The 15,318-nt window shown below is 40.6% G+C and overlaps 1 long non-coding RNA gene across 1 annotated transcript in view; it reads right to left on the bottom strand.

Moving 5' to 3' along the window:
- Positions 1 to 14,320, bottom strand: part of LOC138565883 (uncharacterized) — a 125,898-nt gene extending 111,578 nt beyond the window's left edge. The window contains exons 1-2 of the long non-coding RNA XR_011301677.1: positions 14,239 to 14,320; positions 13,958 to 14,092 (exon numbers count right to left, since the gene is read on the bottom strand). This is a non-coding gene — a long non-coding RNA (uncharacterized lncRNA). The remainder of the gene's footprint in view (positions 1 to 13,957; positions 14,093 to 14,238) is intronic.
- Between the last annotated feature and the right edge of the window lie 998 nt (positions 14,321 to 15,318).

Raw genomic sequence — 15,318 nt, 5'->3', positions numbered from 1 at the left:
ACCTCCCTCGTCAACCACAGGTTCAACCTCATTCGCAATAGTTTGTTCCGAATGTTTGCCGATGGGCATTTCAGGAGGTAGCCAGCCGCTTGTCCTAAGCGTTTGGACCCAAATAGATTGGGATTGAAGTCTTTATATTTTGTGCACAACTCGTAATTTATGATCCAATCCCAATATAGGAATTTTTTCTTTGCACAGATCGGATTATCAATAAGGAATTGTAAGGAGATGTTGGCTCCGACTAATGTATTTAATACAATTTTTCGCCATTTCATAGGAAAAGATGCCGATGACCCAGATAGCTGTCGCGCTACTGTACTCAAGATGTTATTATTGGTAATTCCAAGCAGGCTTTTCCGAAAGAAGGCGCACATTGTCCATTTCACTCTGCAATGCAGAGAGTTCAAACCCAGTTCAAATCTTAATATTGGCAGGGGTACACAATTTGGGAGTCGCAACACCCTCTTCCAGAAAACAGCCTCAAGTCTGTCCCATGACTTAATATTAGCGTATAATTTTGATTCAGCGCCATAGAGCAGAATTGGAACCACCTTTTGTTCATAAAACATCATAATTTGTTTCAGCGTGAATTTCCCGTATTTGTATAGAAGAATTTTGGCTTGCGATATCAGACTCAGCAATTTTGTGTCCAGGATGTGTGTCGATGCGTCATCAGTGGGAGTGTTTTTAATAACTACACCCAAATACTTATATTCTGCAACAATTTCCATAATTTGATGTTGCACGGTCCACGACCCCTTATATATTTTGGTTCTTCCATGAGGCCTACAGACCATAATTTGAGATTTGGCCAGATTGATTGTAAGATGGTTTGTCTCTGCATAGTGTGAAAGGGCGGTCAGCAAATTTTGCAAACCCTTCGGAGTCTGAGAGACCAGAACCAGATCGTCTGCATATAGCATCCACGGGATGCGTTGGCCACCCAACTCCGGAGCGTCAGCGAAGATGTTAAGAAAGGATAAGCCCAAATCAGAGATGAAGAGATTAAACAACGTGGATGCCAATATGCATCCCTGCTTAAGCCCTACGGACGTTGGAAAAGGTGCAGATAACAAGCCTTCACGTGTAAGTCGAACTCGCATGGAGGTGTTCGTGTGTAGTTGTATAATTAGGGCCACAAGAGAACTGGGGCAGCCAAAAGCTTTTAGTTTGTAAAAAAGGAGATTCCGATCTATAGAGTCAAAAGCTGACCGGAAATCTATAAATGCGAAATATAGATTTTGTTTCCTGATTACATATTGGGATTTCAGCATATTGATGGTAATGATATTGGGGATTGTCCCCAAACCACTGATAAAGCCCGATTGAAGAGGGTCCCGTTTAAAATGATTCTCTGTCCACTCATTTAGTTCTCGTAAAATGAGTCGACAAAAAATCTTTCCTGGGACATCCAATAATGAGATGGGTCTGTAGCTTGCCGGACATGCACGATCACCCTTTTTATAGATTGGGACAAGAATTGATTGCCTCCAGGACATGGGAATTTTTTGGGAGTTATTAACTGCTTCAAACATAAGAAATAATATATCAGCCCAGATATCCGGGAATTGCTTTAGATGCATATTAGTTAGGCCATCCGGGCCAGGAGCCCTGGAATTACTGGCTCGTTTAATTAAATGCACAATGTCTTCTTTAGTAAAGCATAGATTGAATACAGTATCAAACTTTGTTAATGAAGCAGATAGGACTCCCTGAGAACTAGCAAATAAGTCAGAGTAATAACATACCCACGCATCCTCTGATACATCATTTGTCTGAATGGCAACCTGGTGGCCAGATGTTATTTGATTTATCATCTGCCATGATCGAGACAGATTTTTAGATGCCATGGATAATAACATATTTTCCCCATCACTTTGATACAATTTGGCCTTCATACCTCTTGTCCAATTTCTATAGGACGTTTGTATCCGCAAGAGAGCCGCCTGACGTAATTCGGGAGACAATTTGTAAGCCTTCCTTTTTTCAGCCCGAACTATGGATTTTTTTAGTCTAATTTCATGATTGGGAATGTGCAAGTGCGGTGTTTGTTTTTGTTTATGCTTGATAGAACATGGTTGAAAGAGCTGCATTAAATCGCAATAGACACCATCAGACAAATGGTCGCTCACAGCACTCCTTGTTAGTTGGGCATGATAACATGATTTGTAAGCTTTTAGGGAGTGTTCCGTCCACATCAGACGATTTCTTGCCGGATTCACATCATAGGTCCCTTTGAGATAGATCGATTGCGACTTAGTGACTGTTTTATTAGTGCAACAAGTTGTGTGCAGAATATTGTGATCACTTAAGTTTGATTCAATTACACCAAAATCTAGGACCATATTTAACATTTGCGCGTTGACATAGGTAAAATCTATAATCCCAGAACTGCATGCCCGATGCCATGTAGGTCTTGGTGGGATATCTTGAGCAAAGGCCCCGTTTAGCATGTAGAGGTTATGTGATTTAATAACCATTAGCCACATGTCAAGGCGTTTTTGTTCGTGTTTAGAAAAAGGCCCCAGACAATGTAGATTTAAATCACCTGCCAAGTAGATCATGTCAACAAGCCCATCCAACATGATTAAATCAAACGCCTGTGTCAATGACTCAATGAAACTATCATCAGAAATGCCCGCGGGATTCCAATATATGTTAATAACGGCGTATGCAAAGCCGTCACCCTTGATTCTGGACATTTGTATGAACTCATTCGGACAAAACCACGGGGTTATTTTCAGACCAGAGGATTGTTTGACAGCGGTTAGCAGACCAGAAGTGGGGCGCCCCACCCGATGTTTTACTGCAGGCGCTAAACAGACGTCATAGTTGTTCCAGGACGGGACGCTAGTCAGCCACGATTCTTGAAGCAGAATCACGTCATAATTCAGCACATGATGCGTATGATTATTGATTAAATGTCGATTCCCTCTCGAATTCCAACTGACAAAAGAGAGATTAGATGGCGCGAGAGTTGAATGTTAACTTTGATTGATCTGACATTGACAGCTGCATGATTGTACTGACCGATCTTGTGGGCTACTTCTTTGGTGATTTAGAAGTGGCTCAACCTGTGTAGTAGAACTCTGAAGTCCGTCCGGGGTTGGCAGCAAATTGAAACCAAGATCATTAATTTGGGATTTTGCAGCCCAGATGGCATTGACCACCACCCTTGAGTTGATCCACAGATTTACCGTAGATTGATTGGAGGGGTCTGTAAATTCAACAAGTTCGATATCTATGGTTCCTATGTCATCAAGGTCTGGGATTTCACGAAAGATCGAGAGTACAGACGCCCGATTTAAATTGTACTGTTTGACAGGTAGAGGCTGACAGCTAAGAGTCAAGGCATGGATCGCTGGACGTTTAAAACGGGCAGCAGACGGTTTTTGTTTGGCCGATGGTGGAGGTTGATTAGACCTTTTACACGCTCCATTGTCTGTATTTGGACTGGGAACCATTTGGGGGGAAGTGGAGGCCTCCAAAAACTTAGTGAAGGTTGCCTGTAAAAGGCGTTCCATATCACCAGAGAGAACTGGATTAAACCCAGACAAGTCTGTTCTAGCAGTATTTGTGGGATTCGCCTTCCCTAGAGTTTGCAGGGAATTAGTGGCGATGGCCTCCGAGACTGTAGGCAAACTTTTTTTTTTTAATATCGAAACTACTGCTGGTACAGACACCTGCTCGATTACCGGTGCAACCTGCGGAAACATTAGATTTTTTGTGACAGATTTCGAAGCCAAATATTCGTCAACTGCCCTACGTATTTCTTTACGACGCTGTTCGTCGCCCCCTAAATTCTGAGTCAAGGGGAGTTTAGAGGTAGAGCCAATTGCTGTTGAGATAGGCTCGCCAAAATCATCACTAGTCAACGTACTCATACTTTGTTTAGTAGATGTATTTTGTGAGAGCTGATCTGCCGCAATAATCAGTTCATTTAGGGGACTATATGCCGGAGCTGGATCAGAAGAAGCCGGCTGTATTTTTGCTTTTTTCATCTGATTTTGAACAGCATATTTTCTTACAATAGCTTTAGATGCCGATATTGTGGGTGTGGCTGGAACTGATATCTTGCTAATGAAGGCTTTGACTTGCGAGGATTGGCGAGAGCCCGCTTTGATATTTTTCGTTTTCTTTGTCTGATTTTGCGAGGATAGATTTTTAGGGATAGGATTCCTCCCAAATAAAGCATACGTGGGAGTCTTCTGTGAATCAATTTTTGGCTCATAGTCAATTTCCACAGTGTCCACTATAGGCTCAAGTATAAAAGGTATGGGTTGAAACTTCTGAGCAGTAGGTTCAAATAGCAAAGAAGTTTGTGTGCATACAGAATGTTTAACAATTGATGGGGCATTTGGCTTACTCAAGTTTTCCAACCTATTGGCAATTACATGTTGGTTCGCGAATAATTGGTCAAACTGATTCGAATGAACCTCCGCCTTCAGAACCAGGACTTCGAACAGTTTCGCCAGGGCTAAAATAGCATTGTTCATAGATGTAAGTGCAATGCTTGTATTTACAGTTCCAGAATCATTGTCACCCCTGTCAGGTGGGGCTTTTCCAACTACCTTTCTAGGAGTGGGGATAGTAAAAGACGGATTTGCAACTGAGTCAGCAGCACTCACGTTTGTAAAAAGTGCAGGCGACTTAGACAGATTTTTTGAATTTGAGTGAGGGAATAAAACAGAGGAGTTAGTTACCAAGTCCATAACAGGAATATCCTGAGACACAGAATTCAGAGAAGAAATAGCAATTGATGTATCGCTTATAGCTATACCAGACGCATTACAAGCCTCGAGCGGCGACGCCACCACACCCGTTAATACATTTGTAAGTATAGCACTATCAGTAAGCGAAACCTTTTCTTTGGCAAAAGTGACAGATGGACCAGACAATGCCATTGATTTGCAGGTCTCGTCAGTTCGACCTTCCCCCACATGATCCACAGACATTTCTTTGTCAGTTAGTTTTTTTTCACAAGTGTTGGTACTCACAAAGAGGCCGTGCGATAAACTTTTTGGATCCATATGTTCTATAACAGACTGTTGCAACGGAATTTCTACAGGATTTCCAAATGGTAGTATCGTGTGTCCAATACGACTTGTGTCCTTGCAAAAAGGGCGAATGTCCATTCCAAGAAGAAGCTCAGCACCACTCTGTATAGCGCCTCTGACGCTTGTCCGCGGAGTGGAGCTGAGACGAGGCCTTTTTGTATTGGTAAGAGAAGGAGATTTGGAACAACTGGGGCCATTAGTACTATAGAGTGGAGTTACCATTGGCATACCAGTCTTTAAGGAGTTTAAGTTTCGTTTCATGGTTGAAAAAAAAGTGAGTTTGAAGACTAAATAATACAAAGGAAAGGGAAAATGGAAAAGAAAAGGAGTCGAAATTGAGGATTAACAGTGATTAAAATAGTATTCACCGCTTACCGCGGTGAACGCGGCGAAGCGGCAAAGCGGGACTTAGACCGGGACTTCGCCGGTGCGCGCGCGCGGTGCGCGCGCGATTCTTGTTATGTAGGTCCGCCCACCAAGGTAAGCAAAGCAGTGCCTACAAGAAAAAGACGTATTAAATAATAGTCCAGCAAATCCAGCAATAAGTCCAGCAAAGAGTATACCACTGTATATGGTCACCTTCTGGTTGTCGTAGTGCGGAATCCACATACAGCGCCGTTCCGCGCAGAGAAGCAATCTCAAAAGCAGCGGTTGCAGCAAATGCAGCAGTAGCAGCGTCCACCAGCGGCAAAGCGGGACTTAGACCGGGACTTCTTGTTATGTAGGTCCGCCCACCAAGGTAAGCAAAGCAGTGCCTTCTGGTTGTCGTAGTGCGGAATCCACATACAGCGCCGTTCCGCGCAGAGAAGCAATCTCAAAAGCAGCGGTTGCAGCAAATGCAGCAAAGGTTATTTTGAGGGCCACCCTTTTTTAACACAAAACAATTTAAATTATTTCAATTCTCCTGCCCAACGCCTGGAATTTTAGAAGTCTGTCGACTACCGAGCTGTCTGCGGACACTCATCAGGCGAGAATCACAGAGCGCAGGCACGGTGTCTGCAGACTAATCAAAAGTGCGTCATACAAAACAGACATGTCTGGACATCCATTTTGAGTGCTGAAACCTCAGAGAGTTGTAGTGTCCGTGGACCCATAATGGGAGGTAAAAAAAAATGAAATATCACACAACAAACACAACTTTTTTAGTACAACAAATACATTTATTCAATAAAGGGATGGGGTATCGGAATGGAAAACATAAATGAGAATTAGGAATTTGCATACAATAATCATGAGGGGAGCAAGAGAGTGAGGTTTCCTCAAAGCGTCTTTTGATTAAAATGTTCAGAATTTAAAGGGACAGTGATAGGGAACATTTTTAATGACATGATTTTTGACATACTGTAAAAGTTCCTTAAAATTATTACTCAGTTCATCCAATTTTTTAGACAAGTTCATGATTTGATTATTTACAGTTGAGGATATGACTTCTGTTTGTGATTCTTGGGATTGTGTGTAATTAAAATGGGATGTGGTTTCATCATGAAAACTATGTACTGTAAGAAAAATAGAAATTATTATCTTAGTAAGGTGTGTACAAAATACATTATTTGTTTACATTAAAATTTGTATTGTACACCATTGGAGATGTGATTGATGCTCATTTCTTCTTTTGGGAAGTTCTCCTCTAACTAATCAAGTGTGCTTGCCATCTATGTGAGGGGAAAAAGTGTTTCTGTCTTATAACACATGTTTATATTATGAATGCACTTACTGTTTAGTAAGAATTTGTTTTTCAATGAGGACCTGGTGTTTCTAAATCTGTATGCAGCATTGTAGTGAGGAGATTACATGAAGTGTACAGTTATGGACTGTGGTTGGTGCATTCCATTGTAATGTGAGATAAATGAAATAATAACTAGTATTTTTTAACATAGGTTTTTGTACAAAAAGGTATATTTGCATGTGGTAAAAATTAGTTGTGATTTTATATACATCTGTTGGTTGATGGATACATGCTTTTTGGGTCTCCCCTATGATTCAGAGACTTGTAATTGCAGCCCGACTACCGCAATGTATGTGGACGCCATATTGGGGGAGGGAGGAGTATAACATAAGGGACTTGTAGCAGATTAAAGGTGCACTAGTAAAAACCTATGAAATTTACTGAAAAAACTTTGTTAAAGGGATGTTATAGTGAAGTTGAACTAACAAAAACCCATGAAATTCACTGAAAAAATATTGTTAAAGGGACATTGTGGTTAGGTTTCAGTAACAAAAACCCATGAAATTTAATGAAAAAACGTTGTTAAATGGACATTATGGTTACAAGTAAAACCGAAAAACCCTTGAAATGTGCCTTGCGCCACCTCGGGGAAACTGCTAAGACTAACACCCAGGACATCTGCTACTTAACCATAACGTCCTTTAACAAAGTTTTTTCAGTGAATATATATATTTATTAGATGGCCTGCGGTTGTGGCCGTGTAGTTATGCTTAAGTTGCTCAACCCATAGGAAGAGCTCTTTTTGGGTGGTTTATAACTTTTCCTTTTCTTGACGAATCCTCACAGAACTTTGCAGATAATGAATATGGCCCCGCAGATTGAGTCTGCAAAGTTTGGTGAGGTTTTGTGCAGGGGGCAAAGTCATGGGGGTCCCAAAATGTGTGGATTTTCCCATAAATGCAATGGAACCAAATCTTTGCGCTAGACAGATTTTCACCAAATTCGTGGCAGGATCGGTGGCTTGGTCCCGAAAGCGTGCTTTTGTAAATCTGTCCAGTAGTTTTATTTATTTGGGTTCGGTCCGTGGACTCACTTCCCTGTTCGGTCCAGGGACCGGCCTCTGATTCGTCCAGAGGGAGGCATGATGTCCGGGGACATCAGACGCGCCCACTGATTGGATGGTGAAAAGTGTGGGGTGCATCATATTTTTGGGAAACATGTGCCATGTTGGATTTGCAGACTGCACCTGTTGTCCGCAAACATCACAGTAAAAACATATTACAAACCACAACATTGCACTTGTGAAACTAATGAAACAATCTCTGGCCCGGGAAGGGGTGATGAGCATGGGATCGAATATGGCCATAAAAAGCCGAACAGTGGGTGGTTTTTCATCTCCGATGTCCACAAATGATTCAGGGACAGCCCTGTAATGTTCGCGAACATGTCAGATGTTCGGAGGCATCGATACATATTTTTGCATTACATGGTTGGTGAAAAGCAGTCCTTAGATGACGTATATCTTTGGTGCCACTCATTGAAACTGTATGAAATTGTGTGATATTATTCTAGACGTGACCTTGAATGGTTCTACACAGTTTGGTGCTGTTTTGCTAAAAGGGAACAAAATTAGAAGGGGGGGTCCCAAAATATTTGAAAGGCTTATAAATTTGGTGCCGTTTCACAAACCTGCACAAAAGTTCACAAAAAGATTTAAGACCCAGATTTTAATGTTTGGCAATGTTTGGTGGGATTTTGTGAATAGGCTGCTAAATCAGAGGGGGGTTTAACATGTTTAGATGGGTTATAACTTTATTGCCATTTGACGAATGGGCACAAAAGATTTTAGAAAGATTATAGACCAAACCTTGAATTTTTCTGCAAAGTCTGAATGGATTTTGTCAACTGGCAGGTAAGTTATATAAGTATTTTATGTACGTACATTTTGACATGTTTCAAAAAATAAAACATGGATGGATTTGCAGGAAAGTTGTGCAAGGAGCATTGGCAGGGAGCATTGGCAAGGACTTGAAAGTATGGTTTTGCAAATGTGTCTGTGCCTTATTTATTTTAAGTGTCATAATGTAGGTACACAAAATAATGATAAACCAAATGGTGACGGAGGTATAGCCGGTGGCCATGGGAAGATAATCTGGCTACTGGCCATGACCACGAAGGACTGACAATGGTGTTAAAGTTGGCATTGTCACCAGGGACTGGCTATGTGGTGACGTTTTTGAAAATCGGTATAGGTTTGAATGGAAAAATAAATTGTGTCCGTGGCTAAAATTCTGTTTGTGGCTACAGCCCGAAGTGCTGCACAGGATTGCATCAATAGTTTGCAGTAACTATTGTTGCATAGACTCTGAGACAATGCTAATCAGCAGATCATTACCAAGCACGCCAAACCAGGTGCCCACGTGGTCACCAGGCCACCCCTTGAAATCATTACCCACCCTTATTTGCGACCATAGTGGGGCAAGATATTGGGATTGGATGCTGGACTCATTTCCACAACCTCGCAGCAATGACTGGCCCACAATTCATATGCCTTGGGAAAGACTCTAGAGCAAACATTTTTGAATGTGGGGCTGAAGCATTAACATTTTGTTACCCAGTGGGCCGGCGAGCCAAAAAATCAACAACCTCACCAAAAGCAGTATATTAAAAAGCGATATTGTGTAATCTTTGACACAATAGCATCACAGGCAGCGATGCGCTATGCAGCCCCAAAGATAGCTTTTGGTGTCAGGGGCAGTGAGTATCTAAGGGAGCCCCTCCATCAAATGATCCGAGGTCAGTTGCTTGTGATTTCTTTCAGTGTGTATGTGTTCATATTTTTCTGAAAGAATGGGGGTGACCGAGCGTAGCGAGGGAGCTATAAGGATCTAGGGAGGGTTTGGAGGGTTCCCCCTCAAGAATTTCTTTTCAAATATTGGGTTGAAATGGTGTATTTTACAGCAGAAAAACTGACCAAAAAGCCATACGTTTATAATCAGTTCTAAAGGGGAACATGAAAATTCCATGTCACCAACAGCAGACAAGAACATTTTACAACACAACACATTTTAATGATCTATGTGTCCACAGTGTAAGACAGCAATGTCACCGATGTAACACATTGTCATGCTGGTTGTGCCCAAAATATGCCTCTGTAGCAACATGTCTATTCTGGCTGTTCCCAATTTAGGCCAACGATGTCCTTTACAAAGCATGATTGATGCTGCCTGAGCATGTGCAGTGTGCCCAATACATATGCAGCTTATCTCTGTAATACACATTCATTACTTCTGTGGTAATGATTGATGCTGCATGTGCAGTGTGCCCAATACACATGGCAGCTTATCTCTGTAATACACATTCATTACTTCTGTGGTAATGATTGATGCTGCATGTGCAGTGTTCCCAATACACATGGCAGCTTATCTCTGTAATACACATTCATTACGTCTGTGCTAATGAGTGATGCTGCCTGTGCAGTGCTCCCAATACATATGCCAGCTTATCTCTGTAATACACATTCATTACTTCTGTGTTAATGAAAGAAACATAATCCAATTCAACAGATAAAATGGAGAAAAGCAATCACCCAAAGGTGAACCTAATTCAATAAACGCAATGTGAGCACAATCTTTAAGTTTGAAGAACTAGACATGGCCAGGTGCCCTCCTCTCCTGGGACCCGTGGGTGGCTGGTGCGCCGGTACTCGGATCACTCCAGCTGAGCTGAGGACCATGTTGTAGGAACCGGGGAGAGAATTGACCTCATGGTGTCTGCTGTAAAGCCCACAGTGTCTTGGATCTGGTGGGCTACGGTGTTATGCGCTCTGATAATTCACTCCCGCAGCTGGCCTTCCACCGACAGGGGCACGGACACCTCCCAAGGGCTGTTTTGCCTTATCCAGGTTCACACTTGTCAGTTGCAAAAACAAAAACTGGATAGAGCCCCAGGATTTTACCCGATGTGCTGCTTTTCCGGGTGTGGATGGCGTGATTGTGTTGCCTAGCCATTTTGACAAGGAATTAATTCCCACATGCGGTAAAATCATGTGGGAATTCATTCCTTTTGTGATGCAATACCGAAGGGGGAGGTTTTTTTCAAAAAGTGATGCAAATTGTACCCTCCCTCCCGAGGCGGAATGTTCATACATTAAGGCAGCCCACGCTGCTTTTGAGACTTCGAGATACTGCTGGCCAGATGTTTGTGTTTCGGTGTATCAGTATCTTGGAGGCTCAAAAGCACTGCATGCCGCAAACATACATCAGAAAATATGTGCACCACACGTTGCACTGTGAACCTGGGCTGGGCTGAGCTGCTGGCTCACGCAAGCTCTGCCCTGGGCTCTGCAATGCAGATGTGTGAAGGTGGCGCTGTGTACTCGTCATTCCACCCACACACATTACGTGATTATGATTTCCATTGGCTGAGAAACAGCCAATAGAAATACTGTTACCACGCAAAGCAGTTATTTATTTTATTTATTTCCACTACTACAACATGCCTTGCATGGTAACAGTATTTCCATTGGCTGTTTCTCAGCCAATGGAAATCGTAATGTGTGGACTACAATTCCTACCCTTAAACTGCAACCACAACGCTCTCTGGGTATAAAATAAATACAAAACATACAAAAATAACCCCAGACAGTCGAATTACGTGTCGGCTGAGTTCTAACAATAAATATAGCATCAAGAATGGGTTTGAAGACTGCTTTATTACAAAAACATTCACCTATTGAATAACTCAGTGCTGAGGTGAACAGGGCTCACTCTCCTATTCCATACCTAACACTTGAAGAAGGAAGGGCACCTTTACAAAAGAACCCCATCACCAGCAGCAGGGTAATTTGTTTAAAGTACTAGATTAAGTGCAGTGATCTACCTGGTGGTCGGTCAAAATACCGAAAATAAAATCTCAAACTGCAAAAATCTCGAATACAAAATCCCGAAAAACAAAAATATCGAATTATTTATTTATTTATTTATATGTGTTTTTGGGGTCAGGTAAGTAAAAAAAAGGGTTAAAATAAAAAAGAAATAGAAAAAAAGGGGGGTTGGGGGGGAACCCCCCCATTTCGACAAAAAAACGTCATAAAAAAAATTCGATATTTTTTTTTTTCGGCCTTTTGTTTTCGAGATTTTTGTTTTCGAGATTTTTGTTTTCGGTATTATCACTATAAACCGATCTACCTATTCTACTGCCCTGCAATTACTTGATAATTGTGTGCTCTGATTTGATTACTGGGGCATGCATCATGGCTGAAACCTAGGTTTGTATGCGAAGAAATATTATGCTTGCCGCTACAGCCTGAAGTGCTGTACTGAATGACAACAAACCTGCACAAGGAGATTCAGCAAGGACCTGAAAGGATGCTTTTGCAAATCTGTCCTGTGTTTTATTTGTTTGAAAGTGTGGAAACCCAATCACAAAAAATAGTGATATAACTTTTCTGCCCTGGTCAATGGCACAAAAAATATTGATATAAGTTTGGTGCACGGACAATGGGCCTGGCCCTCGTCAAGGACAAAGCCTACTTTGATTTACTTATTGGGGCATGTGGCATAGCCGAAGCTATAGGTTTAAATGGGACATAAACAAATCTGCTTGCGGAGGCAGCCTGAAGTGCTGGATGGGATTGTAGCAAAGTTGTGCGCGGAGCATCAGCAAGGACTTGAAATTGTCGAAACATGAGTAGAAAATATAGTGATATAACTTTTCTGCCGTGGACAAAAGGGCCTGGCCTTCCGCAAGGACAAATGTCAACTCTGATTTGCCTATTGGGTTATGCGCTGCTGATAACGACTCTCATAAATCTGCTTTACAAAAAATATGTTTGTTAAAGGGGGTTTATAGTTCTTTCAAATATATTAAAAGATGAATTATTCATAACTTATATACAGTGATGTAACATTATGACACATTTTCACTTATAAAAACCTATTCAATTGACAGAAAAAACAGTTAAATGGACGTTACGGTTAAGATGTACCCCACCCTTGAAACTCCTCTACCCCAGCAGTTAGCTAGTGGCCTCCCACCTTGGGATCCTTTGGCACTTCCCTCCTGGGCTCTCATGAGCATCTGTTTATCCGTACTGCCACTTTTATTTATGCACTTCTGTCACTGCACAATGCATATGTGCATTTATAGAAGCACCTTGTACAATTGTTTGGTATATGTATGGGAAATGTAGATGCAAAAGCTTTGTAGAACATTGTTAAGTGGCCGTTGGTGAGTGGAAGTTGAATATGTTGATAGGCTATATGTAGAGGTATTTTTTAAGTGATTGGTAGAAATATGTGTGAATGGTTTAAAGCAGGCAATGGGGGGTGTTACAAACATAACAGTAAAAAGACTAGAAGGGCTGTTTTTTGTGATGTGTGCATGTGAAATTCAGGTTTTCCAATAAGGCATGGGCTAGACAGGGGAATGTGGAGACTGTGGATAGTTATAAACAGTAATGGATTAGGGTGTTTATTGTATACTAGAGAGAAGAATTTCGGACAGAATTTTGTTTCTGTGCTTTTTTTTTTTTCTCCAGTATATAATTGTCCATTTTCCATTAGCAAAGTAGAAAATGCTAATGGGAATGTTGAATCTAACCACTTTACTGAACAATGTAAAGGTGTAGTCTATAAGCTCATTTTTTTGTTCTATTTTTTAAATGTGATGTTTATACATTTGCAGTCTCAAATACAATTGATAGCGAATTGGTCTTTGGTTGACAGTGTTTTTATTTTGATAAAGGTAATTTGGGTGCTGCTTGGTGGTGACTAGTAACACTCAGACTGCCGAGTGTGTCACAATTTATGAAGAACAGAATTTTCAAGTCACCTTCTAGCGCACCTAAAGTTAACGTTAACTATAGGTTAAATGATGTTCCAAAAATCATGTTTGTTGTATCATGAGGCTTTTTTATTCCAAAAATGATCCTCCAAAAATTGTTCTTAAATAGTAGTGCCCTCATCAGGAGGGATTTATAACAGAAAATTCAATTCAAATTCATTGATTAGATATAAACATGCCTAAAAGAAAACAAAAAAAAATCATATGTATAACTGATGTGCATCTCTAGCACTGTGAAAGCAAAGGAACAATATTTGTATCACAAAAATAACAATTGGCGCAAAATTAGGTTCAATCTTGAGAAAAACAGCCAGTAAATTCATTTGAGAATGAAAGTTAACATGTTATTAGCACATTTCATTGTTATGCATAACATTGGTAATCTTACCTAATGATTAAATATTTGCATTCTTCTAGAGAGCTTGGTCCATGTTTAGATTCCAAATTAGTTTGAAATTGGAGTGGTCTTGGTAACATGTGTGTTTGGGGTTTCCCCTGTGCTGTTTTACCCCAACAGGAGTTTCTATGAAAGAAGGAAAAAGAAAAGGAATAGATGAGGTGCTGTTGGGGTGGATGTCAGCTGTAGTTGGAAAGTCTGTGTTTCAAAGGAAATATTAGTGTATATGTGCATTGGATTGGCAAAAGAATAAATGTAAACATTATTTTTACCTTTAAAGTCTTTCGATTGAGACTTGAGAGCTTCTGAAAATCGTCTTCTTTCCTTGTTTCTAAAGTTGGTTGGGCTTGTTTTACATTATATTGCCTTCTGGAAATCGTCCCCTGTCCTTGTTTCTAAAGTCAGTTGGGCTTATTTTACATTATATTGCCTGCTGGGAATCATCCTCTTCCCTTGTTTCTAAAGTTGGTTGGGCTTGTTTCACAATATGTTGCCTTCTGCAAATCGTCCTACATTATAATGCCTATGCAGTGTTAAGTGTGTTGGGTCATTGATTGGTATAAACCGTTGAAGACAGAATATGTGAAATCAAATGAGCATATGTTTTTAATGTAGGATTAGATGTTTTTCGAGGAAAAATGTTACTGTGTAACATGCAGGATTGAGCAGAGAATGTGATTTTTTAGCTGTGCATTTTAGTCTCAAAGGTTAATGAATAACATTAAAGTGTAGTGTGGATAGTACTAAGGTGAACAAGTTAATGGGTCTAAAGTGAAACTAATATGTTAAATAACCACAGTAATGGATATGAAGAATGTCTGGAACAGTTAACTGTAAATTATTGGAATGCAAACAGCAAAGAAAAATGTAATTTATGTAGCTTCAAAACAGTTGAATATATTGCTGATGACCCTTTATTATTAAATGAGATAATAAAGGTAATTGATGACAGTGCTTATAAGAAATTACCCAGTTCCGTGTCCGTGTTGAGACCTGTATTGCAGCAGTCCAGAGAGCAGATCCAGAATGCTTCCCTTTGTCTTAGTTTTTTCTCCATATTTCCTCCTCTTTGTGACATTTTGACTTTTTCTATTCCAAAAATTTTTATTTTGTCCATTTGGGTTTCTGAATGTTCGGTCAAAAAATGTAAACCAAGGGGAAATCTGAGATCCTTGTTGATAATAGTTCTTATGTGTTCTGAGATTCTTGTTTTCAGCATTCTGATTGTGCTTCCCACATACAGCCTCGAGCATTGACATTTTATTGCGTATACAATATATTTACTTTTGCAATTTATGAAATCTTGAATTTTATGGTTATGTCCATTTGGCATTGTGATGTTTGAGATGCCA

Source organism: Ambystoma mexicanum, chromosome 2p, assembly GCF_040938575.1.
Source record: "Ambystoma mexicanum isolate Mex_15411 chromosome 2p, UKY_AmexF1_1, whole genome shotgun sequence".
NCBI classification, from domain to species: domain Eukaryota; kingdom Metazoa; phylum Chordata; class Amphibia; order Caudata; family Ambystomatidae; genus Ambystoma; species Ambystoma mexicanum.
The sequence above is the reverse complement of the archived record's forward strand: the minus strand, read 5'-3'. Positions and strand labels throughout refer to the sequence as shown.